General features: G+C 36.4%; 1 protein-coding gene across 10 annotated transcripts in view; it reads right to left on the bottom strand.

Annotated features, from left to right (window-relative positions):
• Positions 1–16,630, bottom strand: part of R3HDM1 (R3H domain containing 1) — a 190,024-nt gene that overhangs the window by 126,298 nt on the left and 47,096 nt on the right. Inside the window, exon 2 of one of the 10 annotated variants that reach the window (XM_034654477.1) lies at positions 13,254–13,506. The exons of the other annotated variants lie outside the window; for them this stretch is intronic. The gene's annotated coding sequence lies outside the window, so the exon portion shown is untranslated. The remainder of the gene's footprint in view (positions 1–13,253; positions 13,507–16,630) is intronic. 10 annotated transcript variants of the gene reach the window in all.

Genomic DNA, 16,630 nt, shown 5'->3' with positions numbered 1-16,630 from the left:
CAAATTTTTTTTTTTTTTTTTTTTTTTTTTTTTGGAAAGTGATTTGTGATTCAATCAGGAATCCTTTAAGTTTGAAATTGCGAAGAAAGGCTACAATACGTATAAGAAAAAAAGGGGTGCCCTGATGGCTCAGTCAGTTAAGTATCTGACTCTTGGTTTTGGCTGGGGTCATGATCTCCAGCTTGTGAGATCAAGCTCCATGTCGGGCTCCATGCTGAGAGGGGAGCCTGCTTGAGATTCTTTCTCTCCCTCTCCCTCTGCCCCTTCCCCTTCCCCTGCACCGTGCTCTCTAAAATAAATAAATCTTAAAAAAAAAAAAAAGAACTAAAAAAAGGCAATAGCTGCAAGGGGTAATGAGGAAGAGGTAGAATGTAAAGAGGTAAACACTCAGTTCTGAGGAACCCCAATGAACCTTAGGAACCACCCAGTCGAATCCTCTAATTTACCATGTAAGCTATTAGCACCCAGAAGTCAAATGACCTGTCCAAAGTCACACAACCAATGTGATGACCAGTACCTGTCAATATCCCACACCACTTGACTAAATAAATAAATGATTCTAAACCAAAATGACCAGTTATTATTTACTAGGAAGGAGATAATGATCAAGTGCATTAGCATAATACCAGAGTTAAAACCCAGCTCTTCCAGTTATGATTTTGGAAATCACTTAATCTTTCTGAGCCATAATTTTCTGAGCTATAAAGTAGGAAATGGGACATTTAGCTCACAAACTTATTGAGAAGACTGAATTTTTTTTTTTTTTTTTAGATTTATTTATTCATTTGAGAGGGAGAGAGAGTGAGTGGGAGTAGGGGCAGAGGGAGAGAATATTCAGGCTGACTAACTGCTGAGCAAGGAGCCCCAGTGCAGGGATCCATCCTCTGATCCATGATAGATCACAACCTGCGCTGAAACCAAGAGTCTGACGCTTAACCAACTGAGCCTACCCAGGTGCCCCAAGACTGAATGTTTTAAATAAAAATGTTTTTCTTCTTCACATCTTCAGATAAAAGAGATAATTCAGCTTCCTGGTTCTCACTAAAACAAAACCCTTTTTATCTTGGCATAATGCCTACACTTATAGAGTTACTTAAGGCTTTATGGGCATGTGGGGGGTCAAGTATAGGAAGCTACAAGATAGGGATGGCATATGGTGTCTCTGCCATAACAATTAGGAGTCAATTAAATGCACCACCCTAATGTAATAAATTGTTATAAAGTAAGTGAAAGTTATTTAAAAACGTATATAAATTTGTTAACTTTCTACAACAGAAAGGCAACTTATGAGAAAGTTAGCAAAGTGTTGGTATTTATTAAGTGCATCAATGTGAGTACCTAATATTATTGATATTTAAAAACTGTCGCAATCTGTTTCAACCTAAAAGAGATGGATATATGTGCTCAAAATTCATATTCAACTTTGAATAAACATTCTTGCAACTGCTAACACGTTATTTGTAAGGAACATGTCAGAGATTTGATTATATACAATTTCTGTGTTACCAGGTAGCCAACAAAAGATAAATGTCTGTATATCTAATAAAATCTTCAGAACCACATGCACAAAAATGTTGGCACCCACCTGGCACCATAAGCAAAAGGGAACCAAAGGTAAAATTAAAGATCGTAACTTAAAAAAATAAACTATAAAAGTACAAGGAAACATAAAAAATATTTTTATAATTATTGGGAGGGAGAGCCCTTACCAAGCATGACATAAAAATCTAGAAGCTATCAAAGAAACATTACTAAAAGTTACAATAAGGTTTTAATATTTCTGCATGACAAAGTATAACAAACAGATTAAACGGGAAATGATAAAACAAAATCTATTTCCAAGAGAAAAGGTCAAAGTATCTAAAGTAAAGAAGCTTTTATAAACCAAGAGGGAAAAAAAAGAGAGAAATGGGGAATAGGCAATCTACAAAAGAAACACAAATAATTACCATCAAAAATTAATACTAATATATAGCTTACTACGTGCCAGGTATTATTCTACTACCTTTCATAATCAATAAATTTAGAGCTCACAACAATTCTAAGTAGGTCCTGTTATCACCCTGTTTTACAGATTAGGAAACTAAGGCACAGAGAAATTAAGTGATTTGTCCAAGGTCACACAGCTAGTAAGTGTGGGGACGAGGATATGAAACAGGGCAGACAAGTGTCCCACTCCAGGCTCTTACCCACAATGCTCTATCATCAGTCCTATGTACCAAGAGGAGGGGCAATATGTATTTAGAGAATACCTTTATTTCAATAGTTCGTCTTTTTAAAACAATTTTACTTATTTATTTGACAAAGAGTGAGAGCACAAGCAGAGGGAGTGGCACGGAGAGGGAGAGGGAGAAGAAGGCTCCCTGCTGAGCAGAGAGCACAACACAGGGCTCATCCCACAACCCTGGGATCATGACCTGAGCCAAAGGGAGACACTGACTGAGCCACCCAGGTGCCCCTCAAGAGTTCTTGTAACAGGTACTAAATCCCTTGGCATTGTGTTCATTACAAAAAGTAAATTAGCCTTTTCACATGGATAGGAGCTGTGTATTGTTCTTTGCTGCACAGCAAGACAGCATTATTAACTTCTTATTAGTGGTCAGTAAAGCTAATTACTACTGAAGTATCAGAACTGTGTAATCATCCGGTTTCTCTTAATCTCCCTATCTCTTGTAATCTTCAGTATCAAACAAGGTAAACCTGGTTGGCAATAAGGATTCAGTTTGTAGCTAAGGAGCAATGTGAAGCCTAGTAGTTTACAAATGATAAATATGAATACTTAAGTACTCTCCTCAAAGAAACAAAGCAAGACAGAATTGGGATCAATATTTGAAGACAGACTAGTATATGCAATCCATGAATATGCAGTTTCTCTAGTGAAAATTTCAGAATTTTCAGCAACAAAAATACAATACTGCTAATTCAAAGGATCACTTTATTATGCCTGGGGTCTAATGTTTGGTTCTACAGCACAAAAGAACCGAAAAGTTAGGCATTTACAAAAATAAATAGTCTACTTTCACACAAAGAAAATCAGTTTACTCTAGGTTGACAGAACATCAAAAAAATCAATTAATTTTGTTACAAGGAAGAAAGCTGGCTCCTACAGGTAAAAATTAAGTACTCTTCACATGAATATTGAGGGGAAAAAACAATTACCGAAGTTACCTGAAACAGAACCTGGCAAAGCACACTCTATTTTTCTTCCCTTATAACTACCTGGTTATTCAATGTCATTTCATTAGTTGAACACAGTGCTTATTTCTTCCATCAGAGTAAACCATGTAATCAGGCAGGCACATTTATAAAATAAACCAGGTTGCACAAGACCAACACACATCAGCTTCTTCTCCTAAGGTTAGCAATCAATACAACCAATTGGTCTTGGGCCTCTGGTGAGAAAGACAAGGAAAACGGGTTATGCTGTATTTAGAAAGAATGAAAACTCATATTCTCAGAGTCAGTTACTTGAAGAAGAATAGAAGCACCAATATTTCAAATTGCTAAATGTCTACGTGATTTATAAACAATTACTATCAACCAGAAATATATCGAGGAACCACAGAAAGCAACACAGTTGCAGTAAGTATTAGCTATGTTTTACAACAGCAAAAAAGAAAGAACTACCTTGACCTAATGGAGCTGGTGAAACCTGAGAGAGATAGTTAGCAATGACATTTATCAACAAATATACAAAATAATTTAAAGATGATATTTAAAGAGAGAACAAAAGACTTTTGGTAAGTTGAGGAATGGACGCAAATAATTTATTAGTTGACAAAAGTATGAAACAAATTACTTTTAGAGAAGAAGTGATGCAGAGAGCTAAGATTTACAAGAACATGTTGCATTCTCAGTGGAGAAATGGGGGCGATAGGAAAAAGAAGCCCATTAAATGGAAAGAGAGCATATATGTTGGAGTTGAAGACAAAAAAACCCCAAAAAACAAAAATACTGATGATACCTAGAGGTGGTGATGGTATGGGGAATGGGAATTCTCAGCTGCTGGGAGTTCACAGGACTTCTAGATCTACACACTGAAGAGACACAAATACGTGCATGAAGAGACAAGCACAAAAATATTCAATGAACTGTTTTATTTAAAAACAAAGAATGGGAAAGACCAAATGTTTACCAACAGAGGCACTGATTTTTTTTTTTAAAGCATAGGAACTGTACAGTATGATAAACAATTAAAATGAATGAACTAAAGCTGTATCAATACAAGTCTCCAAAAGAATGTTAGAATGTTTAGTGGCAAAGCAGAATTATCTCTACAATACATGCAACTTATGTAAACATTTAAAAACTACACAAGCACTGACGGTAAAGGTACATATCTATTTCATATAATTCTCTCTGGGGAGGGAAAGGAAAAAGTTTCAGGTGAGACAGAAAAGGGACTTCAATCATGTCTTTATTATTATTCTATTTCTTAAAAAAAAAAAAAAGACCTGTAGCAAATATAACAAAAGGTCAGTATTGTTAATTTTGAGAAGTACTGAATGTTTGCTATAATGCTCCATTTTTGGTCTTGACGTTTTTCATTAAAACATGTTCTAAAAACAACAGGAAAATAGCATCAAAGGGTAGAAATATTTGAAGTTAAGATTAGAAGTTTACTCTTGATCTCATGAGGGATAGAAAGCCTGAATAATAGAGAGGAACATATTTTAAGAGAAGCCATGGAGAATTATTTCAGTTACAATTGTAGATGGATTCTGCTCTAGCAGTTAAAATGTTAAAAGAATTGTGGTGGAAAGTGACTAGAGCCTAGCAAAAGACTGAGAGATGAAGGCTGAAAAGGAAAAAAGAGATTTCGTTCATTCATTCCAATCTTTTGGTTAGGTACCATGGGCTAAGCACTGCTCTGACTGCTAAGGCTATAGCGGTGAAACAGGCAGACAGAACCTCTTTACTCAAGTTGCTTACATTCTACAGCAGGGAAAAAGTCAACAAGTTAATTACGGATTGTGATACGTGCTTTAAAATCAATAATATTAACAGCAAACTCTGAAATACCTATTATTCACAAAGCACTATTCCTAAAGCTTTCACTGTATTAATTAATTTAATCCTCCTAATAACCCTATCAGGTTGGTACTCTTATCCCAATTCTACAAACGAGGAAAGTGAGGCAGAGAAAGAGTAATTGGCTTGTCCAAGGTTGTAAGACTACTGAGTGGCAGAGTTAGAATTTGAATTCAGATAGTGTGGTTCCAGAGCCCTTGCTATTAGCCACTACCTATATATACTGCCTCTAGAAATGAAGAGATGTAACGACCTGGGGGAAGCCAGCTAGTTACAGGAGTGGTCACGGAAAAGGTCAGGGCTGTGATAACTGAAATAGTTATGACACAACACAATGAAGGTGTAGGTGGTGCTTCCTACCCCCAACATAGGAAATATCTGAGGGGGGGGAAGGATTTGGTGCAGAACAATGATTTCAGTTATGAACACAAGAAGTTTAAGGTACCTTCGGGACATTTAGTGGAGAAATCTAACAGGATGTTGGATGACCTGGAGCTAAGGAGAGAAGGCAGGGCTGATGCTATTTATTTGGGTAGAATCATTGTACAGATGGAAGCCCTGAATTATCAACATAGATGAAACTGATAAGGAGCCACCAAGCAAAGCAAGAAGTAGGCTTGGGACAGAATCCCTAGGGTACAACAAACCCTTAAAGAGATGAGTAGGGAGGTGGAGGAACAAAAAGAGTCTACTGATTTGGCAACAAAGTTAGCAGAAGATGCAAAGTTAGTGGAAGACTGTCAGGATGGAAAGTGTGTAGGCCAAAGGGAAGCCAGAAGATAAAGGAGAGAGAGAGAGGCTTAAAGAGTAAGAATAAGAAGGAAAATCTGAAGTGGAAAGAAACAAAAAAATGGGGTCAGAAGCACAAATAGAGACATACCTTAAAAGTATTCACTGCCCTCAGAAACTGAAGGGAATGTGGCAGAAAAGTGAGGGAATTCCTATCTAACAAATACCTTTTCTATTTTACCCAGAACATTACTTGCTGGAAGTCAGGAAGTTGGGATGGCTGTAGGGACTGGGGAGAACAGTGGGTGAGGATAAATCCTGGAGTGAGTGTCTAAGGAAAGGCTCATTAAAGCTGACATCTACATCCAGAACCGTTTAGGCACAGTTTTTCAGGAGAAGTCTGTAGACTACAAGAATTAGGGTTTCTACTATTCTGTAACTGAGGTCAGTGTAATGGGAGTGATTTAAATGAGATAGTTCAGGGGCAATTTGGCATTAGAACAGGCCAAACGTCCTTCCACAACCATTCCAGACCTGACTTTATATTACTGTGTGGTACAATGCTTAAGAAGCCTAATAATGCCAGGGGTGCCTGGGTGCTTAGTCGGATAAGTGTATGACTTGATTTTGGCTCAGGTCATGATCTAAGGGTTGTGTGATTGAGTCCTTCACTGGGCTTCCTGCTCAAGGGGGAGTCTGCTTCTCTCCCTCTTCCTCTGCCCCTCCCCCAAGCCCACGTGCGCTCTCTCTCTAAAAAAAAAAAAGAAATAAAATCTTGGAAAGAAATCAAATCAAAAGGTAAGCCAAATCAAAAGGTAAAAAGTTAGAATTAGGAAAGCTAGAGTACTAAAAGAACTCTACATGTATCTTTATTTAGCAGGGGTCCTAGTCTGAGCCAAAGCAGAAGCTAAAAGGAATGTCTTCATTAGTGAACCAAAGCGGCAGAAAAGTGGGAGACAAAAAGCTTTATGGTACCCAGGTGATGCAGCCCAGAAAAGAAGACTCTAGGGAATATGGTACCCTGAAGACTACTGTTGGATGCTCTAGGAGACGGAACCTTGGGCAGAGACATGAGCAAATTTATGGCAAGCACTACCAAAACCGGTAGTATGCCAGAGAAAGATAAAATTGGAATACTATAAAAGAACTGTTCAGGAGCTCCCAGGAGATACCCTGGAGTATACTGGGGTAACCTGGAGAGACTCTAAAGGCATTTAGATATTGGGAGATGAAGGCAAGAGACAATGCAATAAAGTGAGGGCCATTAATGTAACTTCATACTTGAAGACTTTATTAACTACCCCTTAATACAGTGCTAGTGAGGATAAAATGTATTTTGCCTTAATTCTAAACCTATCACAGTCCGGATTAAACTGGGAGTGCCCTACTTTTGTGTTAAATGTAGGATTGAAATACATCAAGTTCTAATAAGCTCTCTTGGCATATAATAAAATCTCTTTTACAGACTAAGAAGAGAAAAAAGACTGGTCTTACCATCTGATCAAGCTTTGGGAAATAAAGAACATTTAAAGGTTTACATTCCTGGAAACTGGGCACAGATAATGAGGATGAAAGAAGAACTTAAGATAATGGGCATGTAAGGAAAGAGAATATAGATTTTTATTCCATATTGAGTTTAAGTGATTATAGTTTATTCTTTAAATAGTGTATTATCTACTCAGAGATGCTTCTAAGCAATGGAACTGGTTAGAGGGAACTGGCTGGAGGGAGAAATATCGAGGTATTCAGTCTTGACCTCAAGTTTTCTCTTCTAAATAATGAGAACCACAAAAGTAAATTATTTACCTAATACAGAACACCAAGAAATATTGATAGAGAATAAAATATTGTATAATGAAGAATTTGGCTGGCCTTTGTCTTTGGTTCCTGGGAGGTAGCTTCTAAATCCTTGCCATGGGAGTGTCTTTGTTAACTGATGGTATATCCTGATAGTTCACCCTAATGAGGTGACTCATGGTGGGCCCCTAAGCAGTTTGTGCTAATGAATGATCCAGGATGGGGACAGATCACACCAGAAAGACTAACCAGGTAATTAGCAAGTTGGGGTTTTGAGCAATGTGATATCAGCAAGACCTCTTAGAAAGGAAGGGTGGGGTGGGAGTTTGAGTTCAACCACACTGGCCAATGATTCAATCTTTCATGTAACAAAACTCCAATAAAAACCATGGGTGAGATTCAGTGGATGGCAATATTCTGCATATCGTCAGATACCACTGAATGGGAAGATAATGAATGCATCCTAACTTCACAGAGAGAAGGCAAGGGAAGCTCTGCATTTGGGATCCTCCCAGATCTGGCCCTACGTGTCTTTCCTTTGGTGCACTGCAATTATCCACCTTTTGCACTGTCTAGTCTCATTCATTACATTCCTTACTTATGTCTTTTGTGCTGGGTTCATAGCATATCTGTAGTTTATCGCTCATGAATAAAAGCGAACATCATCATGAGCATAATCCCAGTATCTTTATTTAGCCATTCCTAATGCCATCAGCGAGAAGGTATATACTTTACATAGATTGTGCCAAGTGCTAGGCTATCCCATAAGAAACCTTTATAAAATAACTTTGTGCTATTTTAGCTAGACTGTGATGTGATGCTCTCTTCATTCCTTCAGAATTCTATTTCACTTGGTATTTTTTTCTCTGTATAACTAATATAACTAAATGAATTTACCTCCATGTGCTTTTTAGCCATGACTTGCATTTCATTCTTATCAAAGGATCACAATGAAAATTCTTTGAAGGCCTTAGAAGTATTAAGCTCTGTCATCAAAGAGTCTTAGTAAAACTCATGCTGGGCTTCTGGCACATGTATCTAATCTACCCAAAGGTTCTTTGATGGCTTAATATATTTCATCAACATATGAAACTTCATATTCTCTCTAGCATTTGAATCAGTAGACCTAACAACCCATTTCTTTCTTACAACAAAATCTGTTTCCTTTATAGGATTTTAATTTAGGTTACAATTAGCAGACATTCTGTTTTATAACTACTAACATGCCACCCTTCACTTCTTGAACAGCCAACTACATTCTTTGTAACAAAGGATCACAACCCTCTTTCAAGAAAACACCTAGGGATTATGTTCAGAGGGAAAAAAAGCTCAAAAATGTTTTATTTCTTCCTTCGGTCAAAGAGCATTTCATGGTCAGTAAAAATAGCTTTAAAACAGCTTGAGGTAGAACAGGTGTTGTCTTTCAGTTGCCCTCGTCTACCTTCAGACTCCACAAAAGGATGTGTACAACAAAGTGCAAATACTTTTATAGTTTGAGGATGCTGCTACTAGGCATGAGTGAACACTGCTGAGACCTTCGTGGTCTCTAGCATTCACACTATACACTGAACTTGTACAATGAGCAGATAACATTTCTCTTTGAAACACCTAAGGTTCTGTCCAATTTAATTGCTTCAACTGCCTATGGCTTTGCACAAAATAAATAAATTCAGTCTAATATATTTGATCTGATTTTTTAATTACTTCATTATTTCCTAGCCATGTCTACCATATCAAATTGTTTTAGTAGTTATTAATATGTAATAAATTTCTTGCTTTCTTTACAATTGTCTCATTGGAGCTCAATGGGGGCATGCAGTCCTCAATTACTTTGGCATTCATTTTCGACCTAGAAGTTGTGGTTTAACTAGAACTTTGAAAGTACTGAGGTAACAAAACATTCTGCCGTATCTCTCTGGTGATCCCCGTATATCTCTGGTGATCCCTGTACTGTAGTCTGACATCAGATGTGTTTGGTAATGAGTCATTGTGTATGTTCAAACTACTTGAAGAAAACTACATATGATTTTTGTGGAAGTGCCTGTTGTTGGAGGAAATCATACACCTTTCTAAGCATTTGAAAATAAAGGGAAAGAAAGAAAATGTTAAATCCACATAGATTGAGTAATGATTTATAGATACCATAAAGCAGTAATTCTTAATTATTTTTAGACCATGCAAGGATCCTCTTGAGAGTCCTATTAAATCCAAAGATCCTTTCTTTAGAAACACAGCACTCGTATTTGTGTATGTTCAGAGACATTTTTGCATGTGGTTTTTGGGGTTTCTTGGTTCTCCAGAAGCATATCCGTTATTCCGAGTTAGCAATTTGTATTTTATATTTTACATGTAATATTTTTATACGCATGTTTTATATAAAATATAGAACATATACATATATATATATGTGCATACACACACACACACACACATTTCCCCTCCCTTCATTCCCCCCACCCCCACCCCGAACCTTGCTCTGGTCAAATACGAAGGTGGGGTTGGGTCAAGAGACATTAACTGGGCTTCAGGCTTCCCTCTAGTTATTAAAGCACATCGGTGGAACTCTATGGCTTAGAGGATCTTAGTCTGAAAAAATAAAAATCCTGTATTAACTTTATTAAAGATAACCTGTATTAATCAGATAAGGGTTGGTCAGCCAGAGAGGTGTGATGAGAAGGTTTACAGCGACAATGACTTTTCGGTCCTATTTCATTCCCACCCCACAAGACCAGGAGTCTGATTTAACAGCAGAGAATCGAACTATAACAAGCAGGGCAGGAATCAAAAGAAGGTAGAAATGACAGTGCTACATAATTTCAGAGGAGGGATATAAAATCTGCTCTGAAAAGATTGTCACCTTACATAGCTTTCTTTGCTTTTTAAACACATATAACTTCTTAACTGTGAATTTTTCTTCCCTGATAGTTCTATGCTAGTTATCATGAAACCACGATGCTATTTAAGATATACTATGCCTTCATCACATTGCTGTATCAATCTGCTTTACAAAACAAAGCAAACACAGTATAATGACAGTTGCTAGGTTTGTGATTACGTAAACAGGTAAATGCTAAGTGAATTTTTGTTCTTCAGAATATTTTAAAAAACTGAGACACTAGATACAAAATCTTGAGGAAAACATTTAGAAAATCTTAAAAATCTTTAAAGACACACATGGGACCTCTGTGTACTATTTTTGCTGTTTCCTGTAAATCTATAATTATTTCAAAGTAAAAAGTTAAAAATGAAAGAAAAAAATTCCAACATATGTCCAATGTAACACATTTGGAAAATACAAGATGGTATTAAAAAAGCCATATAGGTATAAAAAAATACAAGTTTACCATAACCTGGAACACAATTATGAGGTGAGATATTGTCTTAATTATTTTGAAAAGTAATTTTAATACTGCTTTCTAAAAATCTTGAAAAATACAAAAATTATTTAAGAGGAAAAGAATTCCCTTTAACAATGTAAACGTGTATCTTTGGAAGGCAAAACATTTTAAATGATAATTTCAATATGTGATCATTTCTATCCACTGTAAGGCCTGAAACATTAAGTTTCTAAAAACAAAGAAATTGAGCAAAGGGTAAAATCTGTTTATTTAAAATATATTTAATTATTTACCCATTAATATCTTTTAGAAAGCACAGAGTTTAATTAACATAAATTAAAATGCAACTAGTAACTGCTACTCATTAGCTAAAAAAAAAAAATTGAAGTCAAGTGCAGATCTGGTTCCAATGAAAAATGAAAAACTGTATGACAATGAAAATTGGAGAGTGTATGTGTGTGAGTAAAGCTTGGACAGGAAAGACAAAAAGACCTGAGGGTAGGGTGAAAAAGTGGGCAAAATGCCAAGAAAGGGAGGGAGGGAAGCAGAAAAGAGAAGGGCAGTCACAGAGACTGGGAGAGACAGAAATAGGGTCAGAAAGGTAGGGAGAAGGTGAGGCACAGAAGAGTAAGAAGATGGTAAGTGAGGAAGAAGGAAGGGATCAGGGAGAGGACAGACAGAAAGAGGGGGGAAGGGGCATACTGAGAACCAGAGACAAAGGGAGAGAGAGAGACAGAGACCAACAGAAAGGGAGAAAATGGATAGACCGAGAAAAACAGAGAGGGAGATAACAGGAAGAGGGAGCCAGATAAGCAGAAAAGGAAAGAAAGACAAGGAGAGAGACCCTGAAACACCAGACAGATGGACAGAAAGGGAGAAAGACTGAGACAAAAATGGAAAAGACCAATGGGCTGGGGGAAGGAAAGAGGGAGAGAGGAGACACTCAGAAAGTCTCTCTCTTTCTCTCTCTCTCTCTCTCTCTCTCTCTCTCTCACACACACACACACACACACACACACACACACGGGTGGGGCAGGGGAAGGTAGAGATGTAACCAGAAACCTAAAGAAAAAAAAAAGAATAAAAAAGAGGAAAGGTATTAAAAAAAGTAGAATGTGACAAAAGATGGAAGAAAGCAGTTGTAGGCAAGAATTCAGAGTACGTGCTGTTTAATTTTTTTCTTTTCTACTTCTCAACATACAACTTCAAAGAAACCCTGAAGCTTAAAAGAGAACTGATGAAATTCTCCTGGCATTAAGCTGAAATAATGTATCTGATAAAAGACCCTAATTTTATTAATAGCTATTAATATTTTCATGATCCTAATTACTTACACAGTTGGGAATGAGAAAGAAACGAAAGAAAGAGAAGTAATGATATTCATTCAGCATTGATAATAGGCAATTTAGTGATTTTCCTCCTGTTTCCTCTAAAAGAGATGAGTTATTTCTCAAGACCAAAATAACTTTCATATGGGGGGGGTTGAAAATAGCACAGCAATTCCATATACTGGTATAATTTTGGCTAATTCTAGGTGAAAAGGAAGCAAAACTCTCAAAAACCTTTCAAACGAGTCAGTTACACACTAATGGACATATTTTAGTCATGTCAGTATATCTCACCTATATGGTGAGATTCCTGTTTTGAAGAATTATAAAATATCAAGGTAAATGTCAAAATTTTTAGACAGTATGATTAGAAATAAGATAGTTCTTAAATATTACAGTTTTATTAGCATTAGGTCTTTTGCAATGTGGTATGATTATGCTAATCACAGCAATGACAGATCTAGGTATTGCTCTGTTATAAGCACTTTAAAAGCACTTCCCCCAAAAAAGGCTACAAAAAATTAACATCAGCTTTGAAAGTTAAGGTTCTTGGTTTCCTAATTTTCAAAAGAGTCTCATCTACACTGCATTTGTTCCACAATGAAATTTTTAAGATTCAACAAGCCATACAGCATGTCTATTTAAGATGAACCTGAAAGAAAAATTATTTCTCCAACTGACAATCTGTTCTGTTATATACAAATAACAAGGAGCATACAGGTAAGCTGTCCAATCAATACAGTACACAAAGAGTTATCACAAATTTTGGGGTGGGGAGGAGAAACTTGTCCTCGGCTAAGAAGTGAATGACTCCTACTACTCGTTCTATCAACCTAAACAAATAAATCTTAGCAAAAATAAGCAAAAACCATTTTTAAAACATGCTCTCATTTTGGACATGGTAAGGATTTTACCACACATGCCCCTAGCAAAATTATGGTACTAAGTGACATGAAGAATAACTCTTCATATATTTCATTACCGTTTGTACACATTTAGCAAATAAACGAAGAGTCACATACATACATACCTTCATTGTACTGGTGCTTGCTTCATCATACAGAGTGAATGAAGATGTACTTTCCATAGTATCTGTAAACTGATGCTCTGCATTGCTCCTCTACAGAGCTCACCGCACACACAGCCAGCTGATCAGTCAGGCATTGGGAGAGCGCTGCTTTAGAGCAGTCTAAAGCACTTGCCGAGGACTCAGAGACAATAGAAAGTCAACAGCTGTATGTTGTGATGTCAGTAACACTCTAGCCAGTCACCACCCAGAATATCTGAAATGCATCAGAAGCTATATTGAGCTCTTCATTAGCAATTCAGAAGCAATGATGCAAAAGCCCATGGAACTGTGAATGTGCAAAGGCTGTCAGGATTTTTGAGATTTCTCACTCTTAAATTTTTTTGCACACTGATTCCTGACCTCACACTGGTAAAAAAAAAAAAAAAAAAAAAGTTGAGATAATTATCTTTCTCTCGAATTCCCCAAAACAAAATGTATAGAATCTAGGCATGATTAATATATCAGCTTTTCAATAACTCTCTTAGACACTTTCAGTATCATTAGCAAAAAGTCTATAAAAAAACAATCTGCCTATGAAAGCTGACATCCCATGATAGTTTTGCATCTTCAAACTGACTTAATTGTCACAAAGGAAGAAAATGCAATAAAGAGCATAATTCCTTATTTGTTAATTTGTTTTTGCTAAAATTAAAATGAGCTCGCTTATTCTGGCAAGAGCATTACTTGTTCACACCAACAGATGGAGACAGCAACAGAACTGAGATCAGAGGACAATTCTGCCTTGTGTCAGATGCTTGTTGTCTAGATGAGCTCAAGTGGTGGACTTACAAGAAAAGGAATCAACGGAAATCAAATTAAAACAAAAAAACAAAACCAAAAACCCCAACTTATTAAACATTCAATAACTAGGAGCAGAACGCAAAATAAAATGAAGAAAACAGACAACCAATTCTGTCTCTTGGGTAAAACACCAAATAAGCAGACAAGTGTGTTTTTTAAATTCTAAGCACTGACTTCCGTAATAGCTGGGTAAAGCACATGCCTGTTTCCCATTCTGTGAAACAAAGATTATACTTTCTGTAAGCATACAGGAATCTTGTACGGATCCTAACGAGACAAGGCTTATACATTACCTATACTACTGGAAGAAAAATGTATCCCACCAACCAGACATACTACTTTTCTCTGCACTAAAAGGTTAAGTCTTAAGAGTTGATACGCCTACAGCCTAACAGATCAGCAGTGTACTATGTATCAGCTAGCGAACAGCAAAATAAAAGACACTGACTTTTCAACTTGGAAATGTTATTCCTTTCTCAAAAATAGGCTCTACTGCAGCCCTATAAATAGACTTAATAATAGATTTAAATCCACAAAACCTTCCCTGACTATACAAACAACAAAGGTGGTAACAGCAGCTAAAATCAATGATTCTTGACTGAGAGGTTTCTCATATTAATTTACTTAAAGTTCCTCAAAATACCTAACCTCCCCAGTGTACAATCCTTACCATGCCCTGTACTTTTTGGTATCTAGATATGTGTTAAGAGGTAAAAATCAAGCCTGAGTATCCCAAAACAAATATCCAATAAATAGTTTTCCATAATTTTTCATAAATGGTTACTGCTTTTATCAAAGGGTACAAATGATTTTTTTCTCAGAATCTATTACTTACAAGAAACATAAATTCAAGGCAGCCTTTGTTATGAAACAGATGGACAAACTAAAATGCAGAATAATGAAGGAAACCACTTTCATTGTGGCAAAAATTAAAATGAGTATTTCTACTAGTCAGAAAGGTCAGGACAAACCCACTTGTATACCTGGATGATAAAGTTCCACATGATTCCATTTCTCTTTGAGCTTTGGAAATTTTTAGGCCTTATAAATTCAAGTAATTTTGAATCAATGAAAAATCATAACCAAAAACATTTTAAAATGTAGTTATATTACTGTCAAGTAGATTCTGAAGGGAAAGGACTTACACATTAATAGTGAACTCCATGGATAACGAACCTTTCATTTAGGAACAATCTACAACTAGCCAACAAGACACAGAACCTTCAATATTCCTTTTGGATACTATACCATTAATTACTGTTAATGAATACTATTATCATTAATTAATAAGTCAGCTTGTCTGCACCCTGTAAGTATTCCATACAAATAAACAGTGAAACAGATTTAGAAAGGTTTCTTATGATGTCTTGGAAATGTGCTTAAAACATGCCAAAAAGGTCAGGTAACAAAGGAAAGCTTTCAAGAACAAATTCTCAGTAAAAGAAAGATGAATTAAAGAATTTCATTTTTTGCTTGCATCTCAAGTTTCATACTGTACTTCTTAGAATGCTCAGTAATGTCCTCTGCAAAAACTGAAGCACACTCACTCAATTAACATAGTGTTAACTGTAGTTATAAGGTAAAAACCTAATTCCCAACCAAATTATAGGAACTAGGGCAACTATGGGACTAATAACAGAAACTTAATTGTCTAAATCTAATTACTGACATTGCTGATAAACTTTCTTAACTTTTTGGTGCCTTAGCTCTTACTTGACTTTTTAAGTACCTGACCTTTAAAGGTGAAAACAACATTTGAACCTAGTTCTCTCACATATTTCCCAAGACATTCTAAATAAAAAGAGCAAATGATTACCATAACCAAGAGACATCTTATGGAACTAATTTCTTAGAAAGTTAACATTTTCTTACAAGTAGAAAATCAGTATTTTGCAACCAGTAATGTAATAACAGATTCTGGCAAAGATCAGGACTACATGACACAACCTACTGGGTGAAAGAGAGTCACTGAACAAGATATTCTTCATTTCTGATAACTTTTTTTTTTTAAAGATTTTATTTATTTATTCGATAGAGATAGAGACAGCCAGCGAGAGAGGGAACACAAGCAGGGGGAGTGGGAGAGGAAGAAGCAGGCTCATAGCGGAGGAGCCTGATGTGGGGCTCGATCCCATAACGCCGGGATCACGCCCTGAGCCGAAGGCAGACGCTTAACCGCTGTGCCACCCAGGCGCCCCAATTTCTGATAACTTTTAATTACAAAGAGTAAAAAGTATGTTTACAACCTGCAGACTCTACCTTAACCAAGTGACCAAATTTAACACCACCCATAACAGGACAGACTAACATTATAGGCCTCCTGATGTAATGTAGTAGGGGACAAAAATAACCACCTATGTGATATTCTTCTGAAAATATTTCATCTGAATCTAGTCGTGAGGAAACAATCAGACAAATTTATACTGTGCACCATTCTACAAGACGGCTAGCCTGACCTCTTCAAATATCAATATTATGAAAAAAATAAGCAAAATTATGAAAGACTAGAGAGATATGACAACAAATATGAAGTGTTA

This window comes from Ailuropoda melanoleuca, chromosome 2, assembly GCF_002007445.2.
Source record: "Ailuropoda melanoleuca isolate Jingjing chromosome 2, ASM200744v2, whole genome shotgun sequence".
NCBI lineage: Eukaryota > Metazoa > Chordata > Mammalia > Carnivora > Ursidae > Ailuropoda > Ailuropoda melanoleuca.
The sequence above is the reverse complement of the archived record's forward strand: the minus strand, read 5'-3'. Positions and strand labels throughout refer to the sequence as shown.